Below are 27,793 nucleotides of genomic sequence, written 5' to 3' on the forward strand. Positions count from 1 at the left end.
TGTTAGGAAGATTATGATGATAGGATCTTATCACAACAATTCTCAAGGAGAAAGTGAAGCCATCAGAGTTGCATTAAACCAATTCAATAACTTTATGAACACTTTTCGAAAGTACCGTCATATTTTGTGATTCCAGAACAGCCAAAATTCATGATCTGAAAACAGACCAGGTGAAGAACATTCAAAATGAAATTAAACTCTTGCAGCAAAATAACAAGACAATCATTATACAATTGATACCATTTCACTGTGACTTTGGCGGCCCTCCGAAGCTGCTAACGCTCTCGGCCGATCTCCATGGATGTCAAGCGTGGTAGATGGTGACCCGACGGGAGAGGGGGGTCTATACCTCAGACCGTTGAGGAGACGGGAGGGATGATCTACACCTCAGACCGTTCGAGGGGGAATGTGTGTGGCTGTTAGAGGTGGAATGGTATACGGACTAGGAGGGATGGCAGAACTGGTCGTCAGGGTATTAGCGGTTAGGTCCGTTCGTCGTGGATGCGGTCGGTGGGCTTGCAACTCATCCCTGGTGCGCACAATAGACCTCAGGTCGCGGTACACAGGGATGTTCCCCTCCCGGCCTCACAGAGAGATAAAAAGAAAGCAAACAATTTCTTGTTTCGGTATTAAACACATCATTAATGGCAAATTCAAAGACAAATTGAAACGGCTTGTGTGCGACGACTGTCCCAGTCCGTGCCTTGCCTGAAGTGGGACTAATGGAAAGACAGAATAAACTGGAACAGGCTGTGGGCTAAACCGTGAAGGTAGAAGGAGAATATGTTATCTTTCAAATTTCCGTACTAGCAAAGTGGCCACTAAACAAATTTATCACACGGCCCATGTATGATCATTGTTATTCGGCGTAATGTCACAATGCCAGTAGACTATTATCCTAATGTCTGATTCGATGTGGGGAACAGTAACTGTTGAAGGCGGGTCGTTAAACAACGTATAAAATAAAGAAGTAGGAGCAATTATCATCGCAGTTTATGGTTTTTCCGAAGTGTTTGCTCGGTACTCGCACATAAACACAACTTGTGGAGAGTTGTCGATAATGCACAATGGTTTGAACCCTGCTCGGCCGGCAAGGCAAGCGGCAGCCAACATTGTAAATTACAAGCTCAGGCGGTGTTAAGAGAAGATTACAAAGAACAAGGAAATAGCAATTAACATTGCAATGGGAGTACAGGCGTCATAGGTATTATTAGGGCTCCGAGAGTGAAGGAAATGTGTAATTTCGCGCGTATTTCAGTCATTTACTTTATAATGATTTAAGCCTCTTGTTATATTTACACTCAAAGCAGTGGCGTTGTTATGATGGATGAACTGCGAATCCTCCTCTGACTGCATTATCACCGCATTTGAATACAACAGGTTATAAAACTGGAGATACGGAAAACTGCTCTACAGTCTTTTATGTGCAGACTAGAAATGCGAAAATTAGACCGCAAAAGTAGGTGGATTATAATTAAAATACAATGAAATTTCCACAAAATTCAAACGCATACTACTCTACTCAACTCCTTGAACACTTTGCTGCATTCAAGTCGCGGCAATAAAATTCAAATCGCAAGTTCCGAAAAGGGTGAGGATTTTATTCCACGCCACTTGTCAGATGTATTTTAGTAGGTTCTTCAACGACATCTTCCTGTTACAGAAAAAGAGGTTGTGGGCATATGTCTGTCTTGAAGGCTGCGATTTTTCCTAAACTACTTAATGGATTTTGTTCATATTCATTACCTACAAATCAATTATTCAGTTATGAAGCACAGTAAATAAATTAATTTGAAGTAAATAATTAACATGTCTCTATTTAAAATAAAAAACAAGGGTAGCGATTTATTACAAATTAAACAAGATGATATTCGTCATTTTTTGTATTATGTAGAATAATTTGTCAAACATAGGCTATACACGTATCGTATTCGAAAGAAAAATATTCCTTATCAGCGTTTCTGAAATTGGGAGTCGTAGTGCCACATGAAGTGGTTGCGAAATAAAGATAATTTAATGCATACAAAAAAAGAAATAAAAAACATTTTCTGATAGAAACGAAGACCTGTAGGCCTATTAAAACACATTTTTCAGGGGGATCGCGAAGTTCAGTTTTTTTTACGTTTTTGACGGTCACGCGGCTGAAAGGTTTCAGAAACACAAGGGGAAATTAATTATCGTATACAGAATTATTTACAGTTTTCTTCTCTTAAGTCATTACTGACCACGAGCAAAAACAGAAAAGTATGTTAGAACTCCCACTAACAAACCACTAATATCTCTTACTTGCATCTATTTCTGAGAAAACAGTGCAATAGGTAGATGTAATAGAACTATTATGAGGTATCATTATAAATATACAAATATCTATTAAGGTCTATTATGTGAAATTTAAAAAAAATTGAGAACATAGGCCAATTTGAACCGTAACACTTATAAATGAATCAAATATCCAATGTTTGGCGTAATAGAAATGTCTCGTGTGCAATCCAGAAAATTATAATTCATCTTACTTTGGTATACGGTAAATAATTTGAATTAGGTGAGCTAAGTAAGTCATATGTATAATAGGTTAAGAAAATAAATTATAAACATAATACTGTACAATATACGAGTAATACAATACGGTATAGTATAGTATAAAATGATACAATACAATACAACACAATATAATATAATACAACAAGACAAAGACAATATAATATAATATATATACAACACAAGACAATACAATATAATATAGGCTATAGTAACTATCAAATTTATATATCTTCTCACCATTCGTGAGCTGCCACAAGGGACAAAGAGTACTTAACCACAGAAATTTTTACAAGTTCATGAAAAACCATACAAATATCACTACTGTATTTTAACGAAATGGCACCATGTTTACATGTCTCTGAAGTATACTGCACCACACCAACTTCATGAACTACGTCCTACCATCCCTAGAATTCACTACGTTGTGAGGCCGCTGAACTCATTCACTAGCACCTGATTTGACCATAATAATGATGATAATGACGATAATAATAATAATAATAATAATAATAATAATAATAATAATAATAATGTGTCATCAGTGTCTAGGAATTCAACAGTATCAGCATATCTTCTGGATACATAAATAAGGGGATCAGGCGTTCCAGTCTGAGGGTTCGGCATGGATTGTGTCGGAGTTCCAGCGGTACCAACCGTACAGATTTCTCATAACTAAGCGACTCAGCTCGTACAAATAAGACATAGAAGAAAATCTATGAGTGGAGCACAATAAGCAATAGCAATGATGATGATGTTTATAGGCGAATAATAAAATATCTCGCCAAATGCCATCTCGCTATCAGCAATGTCGTCAACGTTAGATATCCTCAAACGTCATGCAGCATCGCTAAATAACCGATTACAAAAATTTCTTCATTTACAAAGTATGACGTTTATATTTTTCGCCCGACCGCATTTACAAGAATGAGACACAATCCCTTCTACTTCTTGCGTATGGTTCAATGTCACACACATCCCTTTTTACATCATACTGCTGTAATTGTCATGTTGTTAGTATTATTATTAGGCTATTATTATTATTATTATTATTATTATTATTAATAGTAAATCCCGAAAAAAGAAACAAAATAGATGTTTATGTCTCGTGACCAGAACATATTAGTACGAAATGGAAATATAACAATTGGAAATTTATCCTTTAAAATAACTTGGAGCAACAATAGCAAATATAAATTACACTCTAGAGGAAATTAAACGCCGAATAAATATCGGAAATGCCTGTTATTATTCGGTTGAAAAACTTTTGTCATCTAGTCTGATTTAAAAAAAAAACCGAACGTCAGAATTTATAAAAGAGTTATATTACCGGTTGTTCTGGATGGTTGTGAAACATAGACTTTCACTTTGAAAGAGGAACAGAAGTTAAGGGTAGGTGTTCGGGAATAAGATACTTAGGAAAATATTTGGGGCTAAGAGAGATGAAGTTAAAGGAGAAAATGAAAAAAGTTCAAAACGTAGAACGTATTCGTCACCTATCATAATTAGGACATCAAACCCAGATATTGAGCTGGACAGGGCATGTAGCACGTATGGATGAATCCAGAAATGCACATAGAGTATTAGTTGGAAGATCTGAGGAAAAAAGATCCTTGGGGAGGCCGAGACGTAGATGGAAGGATAATATTAAAATGGATTTCAGGGAGATGGGATATGATGCTAGAGAGTGGATTAATCTTGCTCAGGATAGGGACAGATGGCGGTGTTATGTGAGAGCGGCAATGAACCTCCGGATTCTCAAAAAGTCGAATTATTATTATTATTATTATTATTATTATTATTATTATTATTATTATTATTATTATTATTATTATTAGTTAATTCGAGACTGGTTAGCTCGAATTATTACAAAATTCGAAGAAAACATTTTTATTCGCCTTAAAATCCATATTTAAATCAGCGTAAGAAAAATCCATATTTAATTCAATCTTTGGTAGCTTACATTCGGATAATTCGAAGCAAGGACTTCATTGATTTAAAAGAAAGTAGTGTTCAATCTGGAATTCTAGAGAAAGTTCGAAAGCGATTCGTGGAAACCTCAGTTGTTAATAATTCCAAAAACTCAAATTCTATTCTTAAACTTCTTAGTGGAACAGAAAAGGGTCGTTTTACTGTTAACAGATTTTGTACCATATCCAGTGACTGACGGCAGATAAGAGCAACGGGCGGGATGTCCAACGCTTCTGTTCACAGGTGGAAGTGTTCCTCTTCCCCTTATCCACCTGTCAGTAACTTGGAAGGGAACAAATTTGTGAAAATTTTCATTACTGTATGTGCAGAAATAATGTGTTACTCGCTCTTCTGTATTCACAGTAAGAGAATGGAGCATAGACAAGTAGAACGCTAGCAAAGAAAGTTGAAATGTTTTCTTCCATTGGTAGCCTAATTTTTATGTGGATATGGATAAAACATGGCAGCAGGTGAGGTAAATTACATTAAACATTCATTAAGGCTGGTTCACAATAAACCGGAAACGAGAATCGGAACGAAAACGAAAACGGTAAAATTGTTAAAATGTGTACATTTAAATGCGAGCATTCACAATTAACGAAAAGCTTACCGGAGCCCGGGATCGGGAACGGAGAGTTTAGCCAAGTTTCAACTTTGGCGTTCACGTTTTCGATCACAGCCCACTAGATTCATTCTATTGCCATCTAAAAGCTATTTTGTCGTAGTATATTTTGTAGCAAGAAGATCGTGACATAACCTATGCATTATTTTGTTCTGTGTTGTGCATCATGGAGCAACTTTTATTTGATGAGATTCTGATATTGAGTGTTGAGGAAAATCCTCACGTTTACGATAAGCGGCGCGCCTCGTATAAAGATGAGAAGAGAAGAAGAATACGTGGCTTTCAATAGCTGCATCTTTGAACACCGATCGTAAGTGAATATTTTATTACTGTATTGGTTGTATTACACACTACATATTCATGCTTCAATTCAATAACTACTGTTGTGTTCATTTTTGTTCTATTACAAATGTTTCTTCTCTATTTTACGTTATGGTAGACTTAAAATAGGTTGTGATAATAAAGATGCATGGGCATATTTATAGTACCGTATCTAATGAAATGTTTCAGTTGAAATTTCGAAGTTGGTTAACCTGTGTTTATGTTGGCTGCCGTATACTCATGAGAGAACGCCATCGGTCAATTATAAACAAATAACATCAGAATACATAATATCGACTTTACATATCGTTATTGACATGTATATCGATATGCATAGTCGTCTACGTTCTCGGTTTATTGTGAATAAAAAATTTTCATATTCACGTCCTCTGCTTCTCGTTTTCATTATGGTTCTCCTTCCCGGTTTATTGTGAACCAGCCTTTACTCATTACTCTATACGAATATTATTTATTTTAATTGGTTATTTAACGACGCTGTATCAACTACTAGGTTATTTAGAGTCGATGAGATTGGTGATAGCGAGATATTTGGCGATATGAGGCCGAGGATTCGCCATAGATTACCTTGCATTCACATTACGGTTGGGGAAAACCTCGGAAAAAACCCAACCAGGTAATCAGCCCAAGCGGGGATCGAACCCGCGCCCGAACGCAACTTCAGACCGACAGGCAAGCGCCTTAACCGACTGAGCCACGCCGGTGGCTTACGAATATTATGAGTTTTATCTTTTCAAAATATGATTTTTGTCTGAAAAGCTATAATTAAACAGCACTCTGTGGATTACAACGTATGCATTAATCTGACATAATACGAGCCTACTTTTAAAGATAGACGGAATCCTGCACATCAGATTTTAGTCAGAAATAAAAAGAAGAATCACGAGCATACGGGAAAGTACAGAGTTGTTCGGTTTCTGCGTTATATATTCAATAAAGCATAAACCTACAGGCACAACTGTCTCCGATTTCTACAGCAGGTACTAAGAATGACAAACGAATGTGCAATAAGACCATAAAATTTGTCAGGTCATATAACAGCCCGTGTGAGGGCGTATAGACAAACGCACTGGGGGTTAGGAAACAAGATGGTGTTGCACACGATTGCAGCTATGAATATCACACAAGTCGCTGATTGGAACAAACCACACTGACATTTAGTGTGTTCATAAACGGATTTAAAATCTTTTATCCTGCTTCATATAAAATTATGATTCCTTTAAATTTCAAATTGCAATTTGTATCTGGTAAGTTCTCAATGCACAAATGGCTTTTAAGGAACCCAAGGTTCATTCCTGCCCTCACATAAGCCCGCCATCGGTCCCTATCCTGTGCAAGATTAACCCAGTTTCTATCATCATATCCATCACCCTCAAATCCATTTTAATATCATCCTCCCATCTATGTCTCGGCCTCCCCAGAAGTCTTTTCCCCTCCGATCTTCCAACCTTTGCTGTGATCGTGCCAGAGAATCAGTTCCATTCCGAGGCTTATTGTATGAATTCGTAACAAGTTGTTTTTTTTACGGTGATGGGTTGTTAGCTCTTCGCCCAACCCCCAAGCTGGAGAACCACCCCTTATCGGCTGTCCACGACTGCTTATTCAATATATTCGCAGCTACCCTCCATATCTGGAGGCCGTCTCCTCTATTCGCAATCTGAAGATGATATAACCTATTTAACTCCAACAAAATTATAATCATGACTTAGGGTATCTTTTATGTTTTATAGTGTAAAGAAGGCTTTAAGAAGGAAGGAAGGAAGGATATTTTCCCGAGATTGCATGTTTTCTGGTAAGGGGACAAAACACGTTTCCATCTTGGCTATTCCGTCTGATTCCCTGTTATCTACAGTGAATCCCTCTTATATTATTGGACAAAACTTGATAATAACATTCTGTATATCGTGATTCAACATTATGGTAAGTCTTTCATGTGATTAGTACAGCGTTTTCCATTAGGAAAGCAACTGCGCTCTACTTACCGGGGAAAGGAAGCCGCGCTATGACATACAAAGGCCGAGCGGGTTGCGGAGTCCAGACGTGTTCCAAACGGAAGACCCTGTATTAAGCAAGTATTAATAATGGAATAACTAGGTGCATGTAATTTGTTTAAGGAACTCTCAAAGTTTCTATTGGCATGCTATAAATACTCAATGTGAGAATCCCTTGTTACATGGCACAAATCAACACAACAGTCAAATTCTTGCCACACTCCAACCACCTTTGCTTTATATGTAGATGAAATCGTTGAAATGATTCTACGTCTTACTTCTTCAAGGACTTGGTAGAAGTGACACATAAACCGCATTCTGCACATACCCCCAAGGAAAGAAGTCACATTGTGTCAAGTCTGGAGACCTGGAAGGACAAGGGCGATAGCCTAGATCAGCGGCGGTACCACGTTCAATCCAACGATGTAGTAAGTGGTTAATTCGAAAATATCTACAAAACAACAATGAAGTCAGGTTCTCCTGAGTTTTCTTGGGGTTCTCCCGTTTCCCTCCATTGTTGCAGTGTTACACTGCATTTCAACATTAATTATCATAATTTCGATAGTATTTACCCAAAATGGTGTGGTGTGATGTAGTACTGTGGATGGCATCAGTCTGAGTAGTAGGCCTACGCTATCGGGGGGTGAGGGTGCACGAACAATCTAGTAGGGCTTCATTGGTCCCTTAAACTTGTGGTTGACACCATATAATTGTCACGATATCTCCAAAGAACGCGGCTGTTTCGACTTCGGAGAAAGGTAAAATAAGTCCTTCTGAGAATGCGGTGATCCCTCCTTCGTATAAAGCAAAACATGATTAATCATCATCATCATCATCATCATCATCGCTTGGGCCTTATGGCTCATTCTCAATTGCAGTCTTGGTCTTCCAATGTTTCTTTTCCTTTTGGAACGTAATTATATATTTTCTACGTAATGCGTTCATCTTCCACTGTATTCAAGTATTCCACCCATTTATTTCTGTAGTATATTATTCTTTAATTAATACTTTTTATATTAAGATCTTCTCTAATTTTTTAATTTGGTATGTGTTCTATAAGTGAAATTCCAGCTATGGAGCTTAGCTTAGGAATCTCATTTCTGAAGCCACAAAGACTCTCTTTAAACGTTCCGTCAGTGTCAAAATTTGTGCGCCATACATTAGTACCGGCAATGCCATAACTTTGTAAAATTTAATTTCAGTTGCCAGTTTTCTCATGACCTAAAACTCGTCTTACTGCGCCACACATGTGTTGATAAGTGGAGAGTCTTTCGTCCATATCAATGTTACTCTGGTACCACATATAATTACTAAGACATTTAAAACTTTTCATTTGATAAATTATTTTGTTTTCCATTACAATTTTTTTACGGTATCTTTTATGTTATGCGCGTACAAAAGCCATAACTTTCGTTTTATTATTTGACATTAAATTATTTTATTTCATATAAATTATAAGCTGATCTTTGAAGCTGATTTTCGCAATTTGCTAGCAACACCTGATCATGTGTAAAAAGTAAACAATACATCAAGAACACATACAAGATTGCATCATCTTTCAAGGAGTTAAAATACAACATTGCATACAGAAAAAGAACACACCAGTTTCACAGCACAGACGAAGAGACAAATTTCCTTTCTTCTTCTACTGATGGTATCAGTTTTCGCATACGTACTTCCAAAGTCAGTCATTCAGAGAAAGATATCAGTGTCAAGGGTGAATGTAAAAGTAAGCAACAAGCGAGCGAGTTATTCTGTGTCATTTAAATTGAAAGTGATTGATTTTGCGGAAAAATACGAAGTCAAAGCTGCTGATCACGAATTTTCATTGCAACCCAATATGATTCGGTACTAGGGAAATCAAAAAGAAAAACTTGCCGCTACAACTTCGAAAAATAGTGAAATACAAAAACATCTTAACACATAGACAAGACACACAAATACAACTTAAGAGGTGTATACAAACTCCCATGCAATAGTTGCAATCACTTCTACGAGTATATTGGACAGACTGTAAGATCATTTCAAACACGTTACGAGAAACATATCACAGCCATAACCGAACCACAAAACAATTTAACCTGCGCAGAACACATTACAAACTCCAATCACAACTACAGCAACATAGACACTGACATTAAAATACTATACATCCACCCAAAAAGCAGAATCTTGACACTCTAGAACAATATGAAAGTTACCAACATACAAAAACACACCCACAGCACATCCTGAACTCTCAATTGAATTTCAAAACACACACCTTTTCGACACAATCATGAATACACTCCACCATAACAGGAAACCAGAAGATAACGCTGAGCCTCACTAAGCTTCGGACAATGACGGACACCACGTCGAAACTAGTCAGCCAGGTAATTTTTATAATATTGACACAGTAAAGAAGTTATAACGTTAATCAGTAATTTATTTTTGTTTTCTCAATTATAAAATTCTTAATCAACTTTTTTAAAGAAAGTTTGACCAGAAACAATTTTTAAATTCTATAAAGTTATGGCAGTCCCGGCATTATTATATGGCTCAGAGACATGGTCATTAACGAAAGGGCATCTTCGAAGAATAGAAGCTGCTGAAATGCGATTGCTAAGACCTCTTGCAGGATATATTCTTCACGACAATAAAAGAACGCTGACATCCTAACAGAATTGAATATCACCGCCATTACGGATACTATAGAATCTTACCGTAACAACTGATATGAACATGTATTAAGAATGCCTAACAATAGGTTATCCAAGAGACTATCGGACTATACACCTCATGGAAAACGAGACATCGGAAGACCAAGAAGAGATGGAAAGAACAACTTTCTTCTGGAAGCGGAACAGACCAGGAGGCCTAATCCAAGACTGTTATTGATGATGATAAAATTCTTATCTAAAATAATCATTCACCTTTCTATGATATCGTTCGGATAAATATTAAACAAAATAGGTAACAAACAACACCTTTGTCGTACAAAACCATTCGTTTCTGCAATATTTCTTTATTAAAACAATTTCCTTTAAGGAAAAAAAAATGGTATATAAAATGATAATGATAGCAGTATTACTTCAAAAGAACACAAAGTCGGGACTTCCGCAGAAAATTTTGTTTTCACCGCAGAACAGAAAACAACACCCAATAAAATACCGCCACTGCAAGGTTTTAAGAGTAAAATAAAATACAAAAAACAGAGAGATAATAAGCAGGGCAGGATAAGACGGAGAAAAATCAAATTCGGGTTTCAATAGCGGAAAGTGAACATTGTAATTGATGGCGAGGATCTTTTAATTGGAGTAATTGGGAGGTTGCGGAGCAGACTAAGTTCGTGTTGTTGTTGATGTTAGTTATAAAGCGGCTCGGTGCGATGCGCCTCATCATCTCAGAAATCTCTGAACGGGGATGAAGTAATAAGTCGTTAGCTTTAATTACTCAAAAGTTGTATAGAGATGGGAACGGTTCAGCTTCCTGCTTCCCGTGCAATAGTGGTGTAACTGCAACAACCGCTGATAGCAATTGGCAAAATTTGTCCACCTTCGAGTCTTCGAGATACAAGGGAACAATAAAAGTGGTACGATAAGCAAAATCTTCGGGTCGCCTTTTACCTCCTAATGGGAGGCTGAATGGACTCCAGAACCGTGCTTTTGCCTAAGCTTCAACCTGTGCTGTCCGAGTTCGCAGCAGAGGTGGGGTGTGACAGAGCTTTGCCGTCACAGCTCCGAACTGTGACAGCTCCGGAAAAATCTCTGTGACAGACAACAGCGATTTTGTTACAGTGTGATTTTTGTGTTCGCATGATTATTGGCGATTGTAGGGCTCCGTTTCCTGCCTGTAGACTTCCACGTCATCTAGATCTAGATGTAGATCTAGAATTCAGAATCATTGTCATCTACTTATCGCCAAAGAAACCACGAGGAATACCCATGTTTCTCATCACGAGCCGACAGATGTTTATGTCTGACGCTCTTCTGCAAATTGAATTTATATACCGGTACCATGTCTTATATCAACAGTATACTAAAAAACAAAACACGCTCTGGCCTCTGAGCTGTGTTATCGCGATGTGTGGGCTCGTATATCCGCCCAAGAATACTTACGAATGATTATGTGAATCATACGTGGAGGAATATGTCGAGTGCATAGCTTCAGAATCTATGTGAGCTCCAAGCCTGTTGGCTACTTGTCTCACTCCGATTTTTATCTATCTGTCGAAGAAATTTAAGAAAATTCCAAAGAGGAACAGACTAGAATGGACGTAACCTACTAGCTACCACATTAGGGAAAGGCCCGTACGGAAAACCTCGAGGAACATTAAATATAGAATGGAGCGAGATGGACGAGAAGTAAATCACGAGACACGAAATTCATCTTACAATTGTTTTCATGGTATGAGTGACGTCAGAGTAAACTATTCATGTCGAAATATAGAAGTTTCATGTCGAAATATTCTGACAGGATTTCGAGTTTATTATTTTGTGTTTCTGATTTCAGATAAAGATTACTAACTATTCACTGAAAATTACATTTCATACGCATCACCACCATATTAATGAACTAGAGATATTGAATATCCGTATCAATAAAATGATTGTAAATGGTTTGTAAATAAAAAATTAATGTACGCAAACAGACGTACGGACAGACAGACGGCAGAGCCTAAATACTTTTTCAGTATCAATGATCCTCAAAATGCGTATTGCCGCCAAAATGTTGAAACAGATACTTTGCTGTGTTGCAATAATTTCTGCTTTTACTTCGTGTGCTGGAAAAGCAAAATCATATTCAAGCGAAATTCAAACCGACAATGAGCTCCTTTCATGTTAGTTCAGTCTCTAACTCTCCTTATGCCTTTGAAGTTAATACGAGAGGTATACGGAAACTAACTTCGGTTCTCATGTGACACACAAATTTTTTTCGATAAGGGCGCCATTTTTTTTTCGCGGAAATGTAGTGTGACTCAGTACGCAGCCAGCTGCGGTCGAGTGAAAGTCATGTCGTCTGTAGTTACTTTACACCGACAGTTTAAAACGTGTGTTGAGATTGAAAATCCCACCAGCTGAGAGGTAAGGTCAGTAATAAGATTTCTCCTGGCAAAAACTTTAAAGCAATTATTAAAATCCAATGTCAACTTTGCGAATTTGATGGAGACTACGTGGAGACAAAATATCAGTTAAAGAAGTGGGGCCAAACTTACTAAAAAAACTACCGCCAAACTTTGTCTCTCAATAACTCATGATCAATGTCTTTTGGGGCAGAACAGGAGACTGCTGATGGATTTCATGAAAGGAGGCACCACAATTAATGTAGAACAGCGTTTCTCAAATTTTTTTGAAGTGGGGACCATTTTTTAAAGTCAGAACAGTTCCGCGGACCATCTTACTCTTGTTCCCTTCGAAAGAAAATTTATCATTTTCGTAGCATATTTTAATACCAGTATACTTATATTTTAAAATTTAATTAAGATTCGGTACTTTGGTCCTGTTATGATTCGGGTGGTCCCTGGCTGGGTTACAGGCGCGGTACCAGATGTGCAGGGAGAAGATGGCGAGAAACATCACGTATATAGCGCTTTAAATTCCTCTTTTGTTGCTGAGAATGGAGTGGGAAGTCAATAGACGGATAGGGTAATAAATTTCATAAAATGTCCGTAATGGTAGAAAAAGTGAAATTCGATTGCCATGTGTCATTTCCAAACTCTGAGATTTTAAGCTACTGTGTGATATGCAATTCGTTCGAATTTTATTTTTTCTTCTGTCTTTTTTGAAGGACCACAAGGGCAGACCTCGAGGGCCACAAGTGGGCCGCGGACCATAGTTTGAGAAACGCTGATGTAGAGGTATAGCGTCAGGTATTAAAAAAGTTAATGAAGATTACTCAACGTTTAGGCGGTAGAATTTTATGACGAGGGTATCCTAAAACTTGTGCACCGCTATGACAAATGTCTTAGCTGAAGAATATGTTGAAAAATAGGTGAATTTGGTAATTTTAAGTTATTTACAATAAAAATTATGCAACTGCATGGCTGTTTATTTAACGACCTAATGGAAGTCTCTTTCCGGATAGCATTAGTATAATTGATGTAAAATATTGCTACAGAGAGAAAAGGAGAAAACATAAGACCCACTGAACTCTGAGCTCAAATGTGCAATGACTAAGTACAGACGGAAACTTCTTTATTTCCAAGAAAAAAGGGCGAACTGAGATCTGGCTGGAAATACTTACATGACAGACATGCGTTACGTTATTGATTTTCTATACGCAGCCTTATTTACATATCATTACTGAAAATCAATAAGTCTTCCATCTCAAATAATTGGGTGTAAAGTTAGAGAAATAACTTTCTGGAAAAAAGTACAAACAAATATGCTTCCAGCGACTACACAAAGTGTACAACGAGGGAAAGAAAGTATTATGTAATAAGACAAAATTGTAGAATTACTGAAATTTACGCTGGTAGAAAAGTCCAGGCCTATATTCTTCGAATCAAATTATCGTTTGGACAAGACCCTATAAAAAGTAAAGAAAAATGTCACATATGACAATTTTGTACTATAGGCCTATGAAAAATAATCCTAAAATATAACAAAAATACAATATAAATCCGTTGCATGACAGTCCACGGAGGGCCAAGGCCTACCAGCCGGCTGCTGTCTTCACGTCAACATGTCTCAGCAAAGCTGAACGATCATCCAGTCAGTATGGAGGAAACGTGTAGTAAGCACGATGATTCCCCCAGCCGTTACAGCTGGCTTGAGAAACCGGTTTTCGTTAATCACTGTAGCTCCCAAAATTCAACATAAAGCTGGTCCCATATACAGGCTAATTTTTTTTCTCTTATGAGAGGACAGATATGGAAAAAGTTAGGTATTGTAGGCTACGTTAACTCAAAATAAATTTTGATTGCTTCAACATAATCACCTTTCAACTCTATACATTAGCACAACGATCATAAATCAACTCCAACCCTTAAAAAAAAAATATTTGTCTTTTTCTGCAAACCACTCTTCAACAGCACTTATTAGTCTTCATACCATGAAAACTTTTTCAATCATAGTAGATTTTTACTTGGTTATTTAGCGACGCTTTATAAACTACTGAGTTATTTATTAGTCTTCATACCATGAAAACTTTTTCAATCATAGTAGATTTTTACTTGGTCATTTAGAGACGCTGTATAAACTAGTGAGTTATTTAGCATTTATGGAATTGGTGATAGCGAGATGGTAACTGACGAGATGAGGCCGAGGATTCGCCATAGGTACATGAAATTCACCTTACGGTTGATGAAAACCTCGAAAAACGCAAACCAGACAATCAGTCCAAGCGGGAATAGAACCCACGCCCGAGCTTGACCGCGGATAAGCAGGCGCGCTACCGCTTGAACTACGTCGGTGGCTGTCATAGTAGTAATATTGGTCCTAGAAACAAATTAATTACGAAATACCCTCTTCCAGTTAATTCAAACAGCTTTAAATTTAAAAATGTATGTAAGCACTTTGTTATTAGTGAATATTAATTCTAAGTTATTCTTTATTGCAATTTATCTCTGTAAATTTATTCTGTATTGAATTCCGTCTTAGGCACGAGATCACACTCTTTCATTGGAGCGTTACAATTGTTGTTCCTTCTATATGGTTTTTGCATTGCCTAGTCTTCTTCTACCAATAATTAGGCCTACTTCTTTACTTTGATTCGTAATGATTTTTGTTATTGTTTGTTTTCTATTGTCGAATATAGTTTGACACAAATAAATTCATTAAATTAAATACAAAAAAAATCAAAGCCAACTTCATCAATTTTTTGGAATGAAATCAGGGACTTTTGAAGTGAGTGCGAGCAGTGTCTTACGAGAACAACATAACTTTGGGAATTTCAACACTAATTTCTCTATAATTTTACCCAAAGCCTGGTTAATAATTAAAAATAATACTCTTCTATTAAAATTTTACCTTCTTCTAAATAGTTTGTCATAATTATTCTGCCTTTGAACACTCTTCTCTCCAGAGGAAAAAAACTGATGCGATGGCCTTTTCTACAGATTTCTGACGCGAAATCTCTTTTGTGGACGAGAATCAATATGTTTCCTTTCTTTTGATTGTTCTTTTGTTTCTAGATCGTAGTGAGGGATCCATGTTTTGTCCGTAGTTACAATATGATTCAAAATAAGAACAATCTTTTCAAAACGGCGGCAATTATCACTCTTAAGTTGTTCTTGAACAGCGTTGAAGGCTGTTAGGGATGCATTTAGGAGATAATTTTCTTACGAATCACGATATACGATGTGAAAGACTCGCTTACAGGAAACTTTCAAGTTATCTGGTATATATTTGAGCCCCATTCGTCCATACTCCAAAGTCTTATCATGCATTGGCATCGACATTTTCTGGAGTGGTCATAGGAACAGGTCTTCCAACACGGTGTTCATCTTTCGTCTCCGTTCTTCTCTTAAATTCGGCAACTCAATTTTTATTGTGGCGTACGGACTATGATCCCTCAATGTTTCCACCATATTCGCATTATTTTCCTTGCCAGACAACCTTTTCCCAAACAGGCACTTCAACACCAATCTAGAGTCTATTTTATCAAAATTGAATTTATGTGACAATTTCTTTCAAAATTCACAGTATAAAATCGGATAAATCTTTTATGATCAAACAGTGAGAAACTATTTATGAAGCATTATATTTTTTCCATGATAATCGCTTTAGTTTTTAGAGTGTAGGCTTTCACGGCCGGCGTCTATAGATAAAGGATTCTTCGGGATGAGAGGCCGTGGTCTACTGGCAGTGTTGCGTCCAGACGTACAGCTGAGGCAGACATCTTTAATGGTGAAGCACACGTGGACGAAGTGATCTCCTCGGTGTAGCAGGGGCAACTGATACTGCGATTGGTTGTGTGTGTCGGAATTTATAGGAGCGTGAGGCCATTGATATCTTCAAAGTCCAGAAAACTTCAACTGCAAGGAGGAAAGCCTCCAGCTCAATAAAACTTGGTACCTAGCTCTAAAGCCCGGTCCAGACGCTCAAGTAAGTCAAGTAAAACTACGCTTGCAATAAGTGATTTCCATAGTAACAATTTAGTAGCAAGATAGATTCAGTGTTCGCACAGTCTTTGTTCTTAAAATCATTCAATTTTACGGTCAACACGCTTCTTCTTGCAACGTTTTGCATGTGCAGGTAAAACGTCAAGTAAGTTGTTGCAGTCTGGAGGTTTAGACGTTCACATACGATACCTGTTCCCAACGAGAACATTGGACCCCCTGGAGAGGACGCATTGACAATAATAAACCATGCTGCGCTCCTATAAATTCTGATACACTACTAGTCGCAATATGTCGGAGTGAGACAAGTGATCAACAGGCTTGGAGCTCTCATGTTTTTCTCAGCCCCGAACTCCCTTGCAAGGACGCGTTTTTGTGTTTCATTCATTCATTCATTCATTCATTCATTCATTTATTCATTCATTCATTCATTCATTCATTCATTCATTCATCCATTCATTCATTCATCTCAGTATCAGTTTCCCCTGGTTACATTGAGGAGATCACTTCACCCACGTGTGCCTCGCGAATGAAGATGTCTACCGCAGCTGTAGACGGGACGTCTGGATGCAACACCGTCAGTAGATCACGGCCTCTCAGCCCGAAGAATACTTTAGCTCTAACTTCTGTTTATAATAAAAGTTCAAGGCTAACTATATATTATCAATATCCCTCAGCATGTTACACTCAAACAATCGGTTACAAAAGCATAGGTGTTAGAGTCATATCTAGATCTTTCAGGTGGTAAATATTTTATTCTCTGGTATCACAAATCTTCAATTTTTATTGCTAAAATGTACAGTATATAAAAGACCAATTGTAAGCATTTCAAACTGTAGAATTCATACAGTTTAAGCGTTTTCACATAAATTAAAACAGTAGGTGGGATTTCCTAGCAGTTTATACATCCAAGCCGCACTACGGGGGCTTACTAAAAGACGCCTCCGTTACAAACATATTTCTAAAGGTAGCTTCATGTGCATTACATGGTATGGATTTTGAGCTATTTTGAATTCATTTCTTTAGAACGTTTTATGATGCTAAGATTTCTTCGAAAATCTCTGTAACGATATTTTCTGCACATACGAAGCCAAGCAATGTCATTTTCTTTCAATCTACTGTGAATTTCACAAGTATTTAACCCCGATATGAAGTTTTAATGTATAGTTTTCCAAAACGAAAGGTCATAATAAAGGATTGATTCCTCTCAGAAACTACAGCATGTTCATAACGCGTGCGTACGCTTCATTTGTAATGTTCGATCATATCTCACCTTCTTTCGAGAAGTTATCATGGCTTAGGTTACATGAGAGGAGAAATCTGCACTCGCTTTCTCACTTATACCGAATTATGCACACTTCATTCCCCTCTTATTTATTCGCCCTTCTTCATATTCTCTCTCGCTATCATAATATTAATATTCGATCATAACGTGATAACACGCTAGAAATTCCACTCCACACATCATCTCTGTATTCCTCATCTTTCACAGCTGCTATTTTATGACGAGTTACCAAACTCACTCACTATTATGACGAGTGTTGTAACTCATGTTTTCACGTATTCAATTCTAATGATATTTAACTTATTTTATATTTTTGTTTTCATATTTCCCGAAAATGGTATATCTATAATGTGATAATTTGAGCTATATATAATTATAATTTTTCTTACTGTGTGTTCATTGTAAGCTTTGTACATCACTATTTTATTACTATTGTCCCGCGCCGTGGCGTCGCGGTCTAAGGCATCCTGCCTAGGACTCGCGTTACGGAATGCGCGTTGGTTCGAGTCCTCATGGGGGAAGAAATTTTCTCATGAAATTTCGGCCAGTGTATGGGACCGGTTCCCACCCAGCATCGTGATGCACTTGGGGAGCTACGATAGGTAGCCAAATCCGGTTGCGAATGCCAGCTATAACGGCTGGGGGAATCATCGTGCTAACCACACTATACCTCCATTCTGGTTGGATGATCGTCCATCTCTGCTTCGACATGTGGGCGTGAGGCCAGCAGCCGGCTGATCGGTCTAGGCCCTTCACGGACTGTAGCGCCACGGATTATTATTATTATTATTATTATTATTATTATTATTATTATTATTATTATTATTAATCAATAATCATCAATATTACTATTGTCTTATATTTTTATACTTCCTATTTCTCATTTATTTTTACCTATTGTTCACAGTTTATTGCATTTTCCATTCTTTTTTTTAGTAGGTTATTTTACGACGCTTTATCAACATCTTAGGTTATTTAGCGTCTGAATGAGATGAAGGTGATAATGCCGGTGAAATGAGTCCGGTGTCCAGCACCGAAAGTTACCCAGCATTTGCTCATATTGGGTTGAGGGAAAACCCCGGAAGAAAACTCAACCAGGTAACTTGCCCCGACCGGGAATCGAACCCGGGCCACCTGGTTTCGAGGCCAGACGCGCTGACCGTTACTCCACAGGTGTGGACCTTCCTTTCTTTCTGTATGTTATATATTAAGTCTGATTTCTACTGGCGTCTTGTTTACATTATATTATGATTATCTTCTTCAGTTTTGTGTGTGAAATTGTAGTATACTTTACTTTGTAAATTTGTAGTGTTTTTTGTAACGCAGTTTTACTCCTAGTTGAGTGTTAGAGAAGGCTGTATGGCCTTAACTCTGCCAGGTTAAATAAATTATTATTATTATTATTATTATTATTACTATTATTACTATTATTATTATTATTATTATTATTTAAAATATTTCATTTCATAAACCAAAAAAGTTACAAGAAAGAGGATTATTTTAATTAAACAGATGGACGGTCAGACAGACAAGCAATGATGGTGATCAAATTTTAGAGAAGGGAAATTGTCAGAGAACAGATTAACTAAGAGTGGACCTACGTGAAATATCATTTACAAGCCTGCATGTCGAAAATTTTTGCAACGTAAATCCTTTATTCTCTCAGACACTGATGTTATGAGATAGTACAATGTTTCGAAACTTTGTTCTCTTAAGAAAAAGAATCAAGAGAAGTTGGTTTTATGGAGAATAATTACTAGATGATGAAGCCTGGATTATTCGGACATGGGGGAAGGATGCACCAAACAGCATGACGTCCATCCTGGACTGCATTATAAAACCTGGAGAAATATAAAATACGATGTACGTACTCGTGATTAAAGCCCAGGAACAAATTATATAGTGAACTGTGGCAGGTACGAAGGTATTTAAACACGTTCAAAATCGAAAGCAACACTTAGGTCAACACAAATTATGAAACAAAAGAAGGTAATAAAGCTTTTATGAGTCACAAGCATAATTTCAAAAAAATTATATTGCTACTATCAGAGCTTATAAAAACAGACTGTGGAAAATACGATACATATGACGGTAGGCAAACATGTTTGTGCATCAAAAGCCTTAAAGATGGTAGGAAATGGAAATATATATATATATATATATATATATATATATATATATATAAAGAAAAAAGGAACAGTTACTTTTACTGCCTCTTTATTATTCGTGCCTCAAATGCACTCAAGTGAACACAAAATACTAAATTAGCTTAATTGTAGATTACTCTTTTAACACCCTATATCATCTTCTGCGGACCTCTGGAAGAAGAACTAAGGAAGAGACTAGTGAAGTGCTTTGTATGGAGTGTGGCATTGTATGAGGCAGAAACATGGACATTACGACGAAGTGAAGAGAAGCGAATAGAAGCATTTGAAATGTGGATATGGAGAAGGATGGAGCATGTGAATTATCCAAACACGATATATTATTCCCCACATCATACAAAAGAGAGAATGAATAAACGTTTGAAGTTAAAATAAAGTGGGGGAAGAGATAGACAGTAACACAAAAAACTCGTTTCAGTCGTCGTGAATAGATTACTGCCTAAAGTTCAAAGACCTATTTATTTTATTTTATTTATTTTTTAAAATAATCTCGGGATCAAAGTTTATCGCCTACACTGTATTTTCTCTGTACAAGAAAGTAAAAATCAGTGCCGTAATTTTGCCGACTGACCTCGTATATTAAACAGCGCCACATTCGTCCAGATACGGCCACAACGTTGTTTAATGGAGCAGTATTAACAGCTCAAGATTTGTGGCGTCTACAGACAGTGATAGTGCGTAATATATCATTCTTAGCCATCTTGTCTAGCATGCACCGTATATATTATGCTAGACATTACAATGTCATGCAACACCGTGCCACAAAAATCGAGAGCACTACGATTAACAAAAGATTATTACTCTCATGTATTTCGCCCTTGCCATTATTTGCTATTCGTCACATTTGCCGGTAATCAGCGCTACTCTTTACGTATATCACAAGTTGTAGGCCTCCCGTAAATGTGTAAAGAGGAACTTTATTTAATTGATTACACTGGTCTGCAGTGATTTTGCTACTGAACAAAAACAAATGTACCAACGCTAATTTGAGTGTGATGATTACAGATCTGAAGTCCGTTTTTTTCTATCATGTCACAATTTTAAAATAATATTCTAAATTTTTAATTATGCTGTGTGACAATACGTTCAGGTCAAAACTGAGTGTTCTTGAACTAGAAGCTTGTGACACATGAGTACTAGTGTTAACTAGGTTTTTAGGAAATTATCGAACTGATAATTATGCTGAGCTAGTATAGGCCTATAACATAATTAGAGCATTTCAGAATCTAGGTTGTTGCAGGTCTTTAAAAATGCAGTTTCTTCATTCACATCTTGACTTTTTTCCATCAAATCTCGGTGGTGTAAGTGACGGACATGGTGAGAGTTCCATCAGGACATATCAACGATGGAATTCAGGTACCAGGGTCAATACGGTCCGAGCATGATGGGTGATTTCTGCGGTTTCTACAGCGATCAACCATATGCGGAAAAACAAAAGTCTCGAGCACTTTTAACAGAGTTTTTAGTACTTACTACATATTGTAAGTGTATATATCTTCTTATAAATGTATTTAGAATAATATAATATAACAATTTACAAAGGATATAAGGTACATGAGCCATATTCCGACACTCTAAGGCCCGGTTGCAGAAACACCGATCAAAATATGATTGGCAATCAAGGAAGGTTTGATTGGCCATCAGTTCTATTTCTGTTGCAGAAAGAACAATCAGTGTTTGATCGGAGATCAGTCTTCCATCAGATTTGATCAACAGATTTTTGCTGGTCAAGTCACTGATCATCGATCAAGTAGGCTATTTATGTTGTTCTGTTTGTAATGCAGTTACTGTAATTATATAGTAAATAGTTATAGCGTAACAATATTGTTTTCGACATAATGGATTCTTCTGATGAAGAAATTTCAGAATGAAAAAAAATATTATTAAGAAGAAGGCGTTTCCGTGATGGACATGAATTGTCTTTATGTATAATGACAGAGAATTTGAGCAAAGATTTAGGTTAAGTAAGGATTCGTGTGTTTTGTTACTTTCAAAAATTGAAACAAATAGGCCTATATGCAGACAGACAAATCGAAACCTTTCACTTTCTCCTATGAACCAAGTTCTAATAATGCTGAGATTTTATGCTGTTGGAATTTTTCAGATGGTCTTGGGTTATCTTGTTAGGGTCCACAAATCAACTATTTGCCGAGTAGTTAGGAATGTTACGTATGAAATTGCTTTGTTATGGCAGGGTCTCATAAATCCCCAAACTTCAAACAGGGAACGATTTGAAATCCAGAGAGAATTTTCAGCCATGCCAGGATTTCCAAGAGTAGCCTAATATTGGTTGTATAGACTGCTCACATCCCCATCCAATCACCTGGTTGAAATGATGCCGAACTTTATCGAAATAGAAAAGGTTTCTTTTCTGTGAATATACAGGCAATATGTAGTCTACACCATCATTGAAATTCTGGAATGTTGTAGCCCGTTGGCAGGGTTCTACACATGACAACACAATATTTTTAATGAGTAGGTTACGAGCTCCATTTGTAAACAGAGAGATGGGAAATGGAATTATTTTAGGTTATGGAGGCTATGCATATTCCAATTTCTTGTCGACTCCCCTAGCAAATCCCACAACAGAAGCCCCCTCACGTTTTTTTTTCTTTTTGCTTAATTTTTTTTCACTATATTGTAGTCTATATACAAATAGAATCCGCCTGTTTCCTTTCTACAAAAAGCAACAAACCAGCAAAACATTCACTTGTTTTCCTAGTCACCGCCCACTTGATGCATTCGTTTCGCGACTTTTAAAGAGCATCAAATTGGCTGTGGTTGCTAAATAGCGCTGTTGTCAAATGTATTTCTTTCCCAAATCAGCAATTAGTAAATTGAGAGAAGTTGATTGGAGATTCACGTTTGTGCAACGCAACGAACAATCAAATAAATCAGACATCAACTGACTGGCGATCAGGGACTGATTTGATTTGCGTTTCTGCAACCGGGCCTAAGCTTTGAAAATTTGTGTTTATTTTTTCATTCAACGTGGAAAGTTTATTATTTGTATACGTTTAGTATATTTACAAAGTACTTAAAAAAATATTTCTGGTATATATCTACAGTGAAATTCAAACAGTAGAATGAATTCGAAAAGTTTACAAAGTGTCGGAATTGCGACCCTGTGGCCCTAATTCTGACACATGATGTACCTTAATTCCGACACATAAACAAATTTAACAGTAACCTTATGAAACATTAAGGCAGCCTCACACAAGTGAAATTAATTACTTCTAAACCATTTTCATTATATTTATTACTATAATCATCAAGTTAAATAAAGCTAAACACGTTCAATATGGTGACACAATACAAGCAGGATGATTCGGAAAAAAAAAAAACAAGGTAGAAAATATTAACACATATTCTTGATTGAAACTTTGGTACATAGAAACTGGATAGAAAAATCCTTTGACTGGAGAAATACATTATCAGTCTTCTTCACAATCAGGACAAACTAAGGATCCTCGAAAATCAGCACAGCCACATTGCGAAAAGCGAAAGTTTCAAGCACTTTTAACAGAGTCTTTAGTACTTACTACATATTGTAAGTGTATATATCTTCTTGTAAATGTATTTAAAATAATATAATATGACAATTTACAAAGGATATAACTTATAAATTAAGCTCAATTTATATTTCTGACTATACGGTACAAGTAATGAACAGTAAAATTTACAATTAATGTTACAGTCCCATAACTAAAAAACCTGACGTGCTGTGATAAATCTGATTACAGATCTGGAATCAGCTCATCAATTTCAGTGTAGAACACATGAAATTTCCTCAGTAGCAGATAAAAAGTTTTTTTGTAAAGTAGTGTTATCTTACGACGTTTTATCGACTGCTTGGTTATCTAGCGTCTGAATGAGCTAAAGGTGATAATGCCAGCGAAATGAGTCCAGGCTCCAGCGCTGAGAATTACCCACGACTTGCTGTTAATAGGTTGAGGGAAAATCCCGGAAAATATGTCAATCACGTAACTTGTGTCAACCAGAATTTGAACCCGGGCACGCTCGCTTCACGGTCAGGCATGCTAACCATTACTCCACATCGGTGGACTAAAGAAGATCATAGCTGTGTTGATTAAAAATAACAAATCAGCAAAAAAAAGAAAGCCTGATACAACATCATTATCAATATTATTACAATCATCATTAACTTCTAGGATTAGACTCTCAAGCATAACAAAATTAGTTCCAGGCAACATATTTTTCTTTCAGATTAAAAGTGCTTCAAATTTGTCTATTCTCACTTTAGTATTGCAGAACACGCGATTACAAAGCAAATGTGCGGTCGCACAGATCTATGCCCATTTTCGATGCCGAGATATTACTGAGAGAGTCCGCGCGTCACGGCCAATTTTATATGCAACTTCGGCAACCTCATGCCTGTAGCGAAGGTAAGTGACGGCATTGGGCTTGGTCACACATGTTTCGTTCGTTCATGGCCTAACTACTAACTGGGTTGGATAAAAAGTAATGGCAACAATTCGATATTTCTGACATGGCTTTATTCACAATGGTACAACATTTACGTACCTTCTATATAGTCGCCCCCCTTATTTATTACCTTTTGCCAAATGTTTGGAAGGCGTCGTACACCATCAGCGTGTCCATCTTTATGATGTTCCGTATTGACCGCCCTAAAGCACGGATAAGTTCATCTCTGGTATTGTACAGGGTCCCTCGCAGTGGTTCTTTCACTTTGGTGAAAAGATCGTAATCGCATGGATCATATCGGGTGAGTACGAAGGATGTTCCAGAATCTCCCATTGCCAGAGACGCAAGAGGTCCTTGACAGCAGCAGGGGTATGACTCTTTGCATTATCATGAAGAATGATGGGATTCTGTACCCCCAAGTGTCGTCGTTTTCTCCTGAGGGCTGGACGAAGGTGGTGCTGCAGGAACCTGCAGTAGTAGTCCGCATTTACCGTCTGCCTTGGAGGTACAGCGTGGTGCAGTATTACCCCATCAATGTCAAACGCCACAATGAACATCACCTTCACAGCACTTCCAACAAGGCCTTCCCGGAACGCTTTAACCCATCGTGCCACTGTGCGATATGGCAACGCTGCATCGCCACATGCTTCACGCAGTCCCTGAAAACATTCTTGTGCACTACGACCTCGTGCCACTTCAATTTTGATCCAGGAACGTTGCTCTAGTTTTGTAAACATGATCTTAGGGCGCTCGCACTATCCCTATGAAAGTCAACGTTCTACAGACTGCAGTAGATTGACAGAGTACTGTTGCCGCTGGCTACACTAACTCATCTAACAGTCCTTGTTCGTGTCCATACAGCTGGCAACTTTCGAACGCACCATCGTCACGTGACAGCAGTGTTGCCATTACTTTTTATCCAATCTATGTAACATAATAACATTAACATTACAGAAACCTTTTGAAATTGTCTTTTTTTTCCATGACGATCCCGGAACGGGTGTCCATAATCAGTTAGTGAGGAGAAAGACGTATTCCACGTCAAAAAGTGTGGAGCTTCGTCTGGCATAGCCAGGACAAGAAATGTCATAAAACTAGACTGCAAAATAGGACTTTGAAAAGAAGTAAGAGTCGTATTGGTTATTTACAAAGCGCAGTCACCTCGTGAAACAGGTCTGATTTTAGCAATGACTACACAACGTCCCTCACTGCTGCGCAGAAGGGGTCTTTTCATGCGTTGAAAAGTGCTACTGAATATAATGCGACGTTGCAATTTTTTCTACAAACGAAGTCGATTTCTCACGAAATAAAAAGAAAGAACGCAAAATAGCAAAGAAAATTTATTTCCCTTTCATCCTAAACATTTACTCTGTGAAGTTACTGTCATTAAACAACTTCAAGTTTATAATATGTTGCGAATCTAATTCAGTCAAAAATTAATTTGGATTCCCAAAGACTAGGAAATGGGAACAGGTATCAGTTCTCTCCATATACAAATCCATAATTGCCTTTTTTAATTTTCTTTACTTGAGAAGGTGGAAGGAGATTGACTGTGTTTGAACCCACAATCGGGTGCATCATGCACGCTTGTTATTTTAGAAGTTATCCGCAGGCAACCCAACACTGTTTGCTCTCCATACGAATTGTTATGATCCATGGTCGCAAGCACGCGTCCTTGTAACAAATGGGCTAAAGAGCGAGGCCATTACTTATCCTGAAATATCTTCGGAACAGACATGCAAAGTTTGTTATTTTGCTCTCAACATGCGATATAAATTTTGCACTTCGGTTTGTGAACATGGTTAGTGAAAGCTGTCTTTCTACCAAATTTGTTCAATAAATATTCGGCTTTGAATGCCATTCTTCTACGTTATAATTAAATAAAGCATTTCACAGTATAAATCAAGGGAATATAGGTCATTTCCTGGCCTAGTTGCCTCATAAGTGGTGCCTTCTTGGAATCACTTGAGACGTTCAGACCTGTCTTCGGACAGTTGACTAAACCACAAAAAGGGGAGATATGAAAGCAGGGAGTGTAGAACTTTCAGCATTTTCAACATTTTAAACACTCGCTCCGATATACTTCAATGATCCAGAGTAGATTATGCTCATTAAAGTAGTTAGCGAAATGAAATACAAGATGGACATATAGACGCGACAATCATAAGAAAGTTCATCATCATGCAACTCAAAACGGGGAAGAATTCGAAAAAATTGTATTAACATATTTTGCAGAAAATCAAGTCCTCCATCACGTCCTTAACAACTGATCTTACATTTTGATAAACCCTGTCTAATGAACTCGTCGAATCGTAAAACAGCGTAGGATTAAGTTCAAAATTAGTACAGTTTTTCCATTGCTATTGTTTACAGTATCAGTAATTACCATTTGAGGAGCATCGAATCAAAATTCGCTTAATCCACAGGAAAATACTTTTCAGAAAAGAACAATAATTAATTAATCAGTGCTTTTGAACCAGACTGCATATTTTGAGACGTATTTTAAGGCTCTTATAGACAAGGCGGAAGCACTTTTTAAAGCAAACCATCTAATTAGGAGGAGTTTAAGAAGGTTCTTGGATGTGTGATCTGAAATTTCCCCTGAAACGACGAGAAATTTGGTTCATTCAATGCCGAGGCGTCTGGAAGCTGTCATCCGTGCTAAAGGCTTGCATACAGGATACTGAAAATACATTAAAAAGATCTATTAAATGCATTAGTATAACGTGCGAATACTTTTTTGAAATCAGGAAATAGTTTTTCTTTTGTAAATGATTATTTTGTATTATTGCTGTTGTGATTTCTGTGAAAGATTTTTAGTTTTACATTATATTAAGGAATAAATTTATTTTCTTAAACTTTCCCTTGATAGAGATCTTATAGGGAAAACATTGGTGCCCGGTTTCTGGTACACCTCAGTTAACTGTCAGTTACTTAACTGCACTTATAAATTTGACTGCACTGATAACTTTCATGAGTTTCCGAAAAGTTAAAGTAGATTTATCAGAGGTAACTGAGGTAACTTCAAGTTCAGTATCTCTTATTGTCCATAGATGTCTCCACTAGTACTTTATTAGTGATCTTTATAGTTATTTTTATTTGCAGAAGTTTTCAGTAGTAATATGACAGTGAGCTCTGTACTAGTAGCAGCAAGGCTTTTTAATTAAGGAACCGTGTGATAAACGATAGTGTACATGTACACTTCCATCTCAGTTGTAATATGATTAAAAAGGCAATAATTGTTGTTATTTGGCGTGATCATCGAGGTAAATAATATTAATGGAAACAGAGCTACATGTAATTTCTGCTTCAAAACTGCAACTGCAGTCAGTTGTGGTGGTTATGGCAGCCATATTGGTATTGTAAAATATGTTACATTCGTCCATATGGATG

At 37.1% G+C, this 27,793-nt stretch overlaps 1 protein-coding gene across 2 annotated transcripts in view; it reads right to left on the reverse strand.

The window, feature by feature from the left end:
- The window catches only part of LOC138713264 (protein-L-histidine N-pros-methyltransferase), a 797,137-nt gene that overhangs the window by 293,371 nt on the left and 475,973 nt on the right, over positions 1-27,793 (reverse strand). The window lies entirely within an intron of this gene.

This window comes from Periplaneta americana, chromosome 14 (assembly GCF_040183065.1).
Source record: "Periplaneta americana isolate PAMFEO1 chromosome 14, P.americana_PAMFEO1_priV1, whole genome shotgun sequence".
NCBI lineage: Eukaryota > Metazoa > Arthropoda > Insecta > Blattodea > Blattidae > Periplaneta > Periplaneta americana.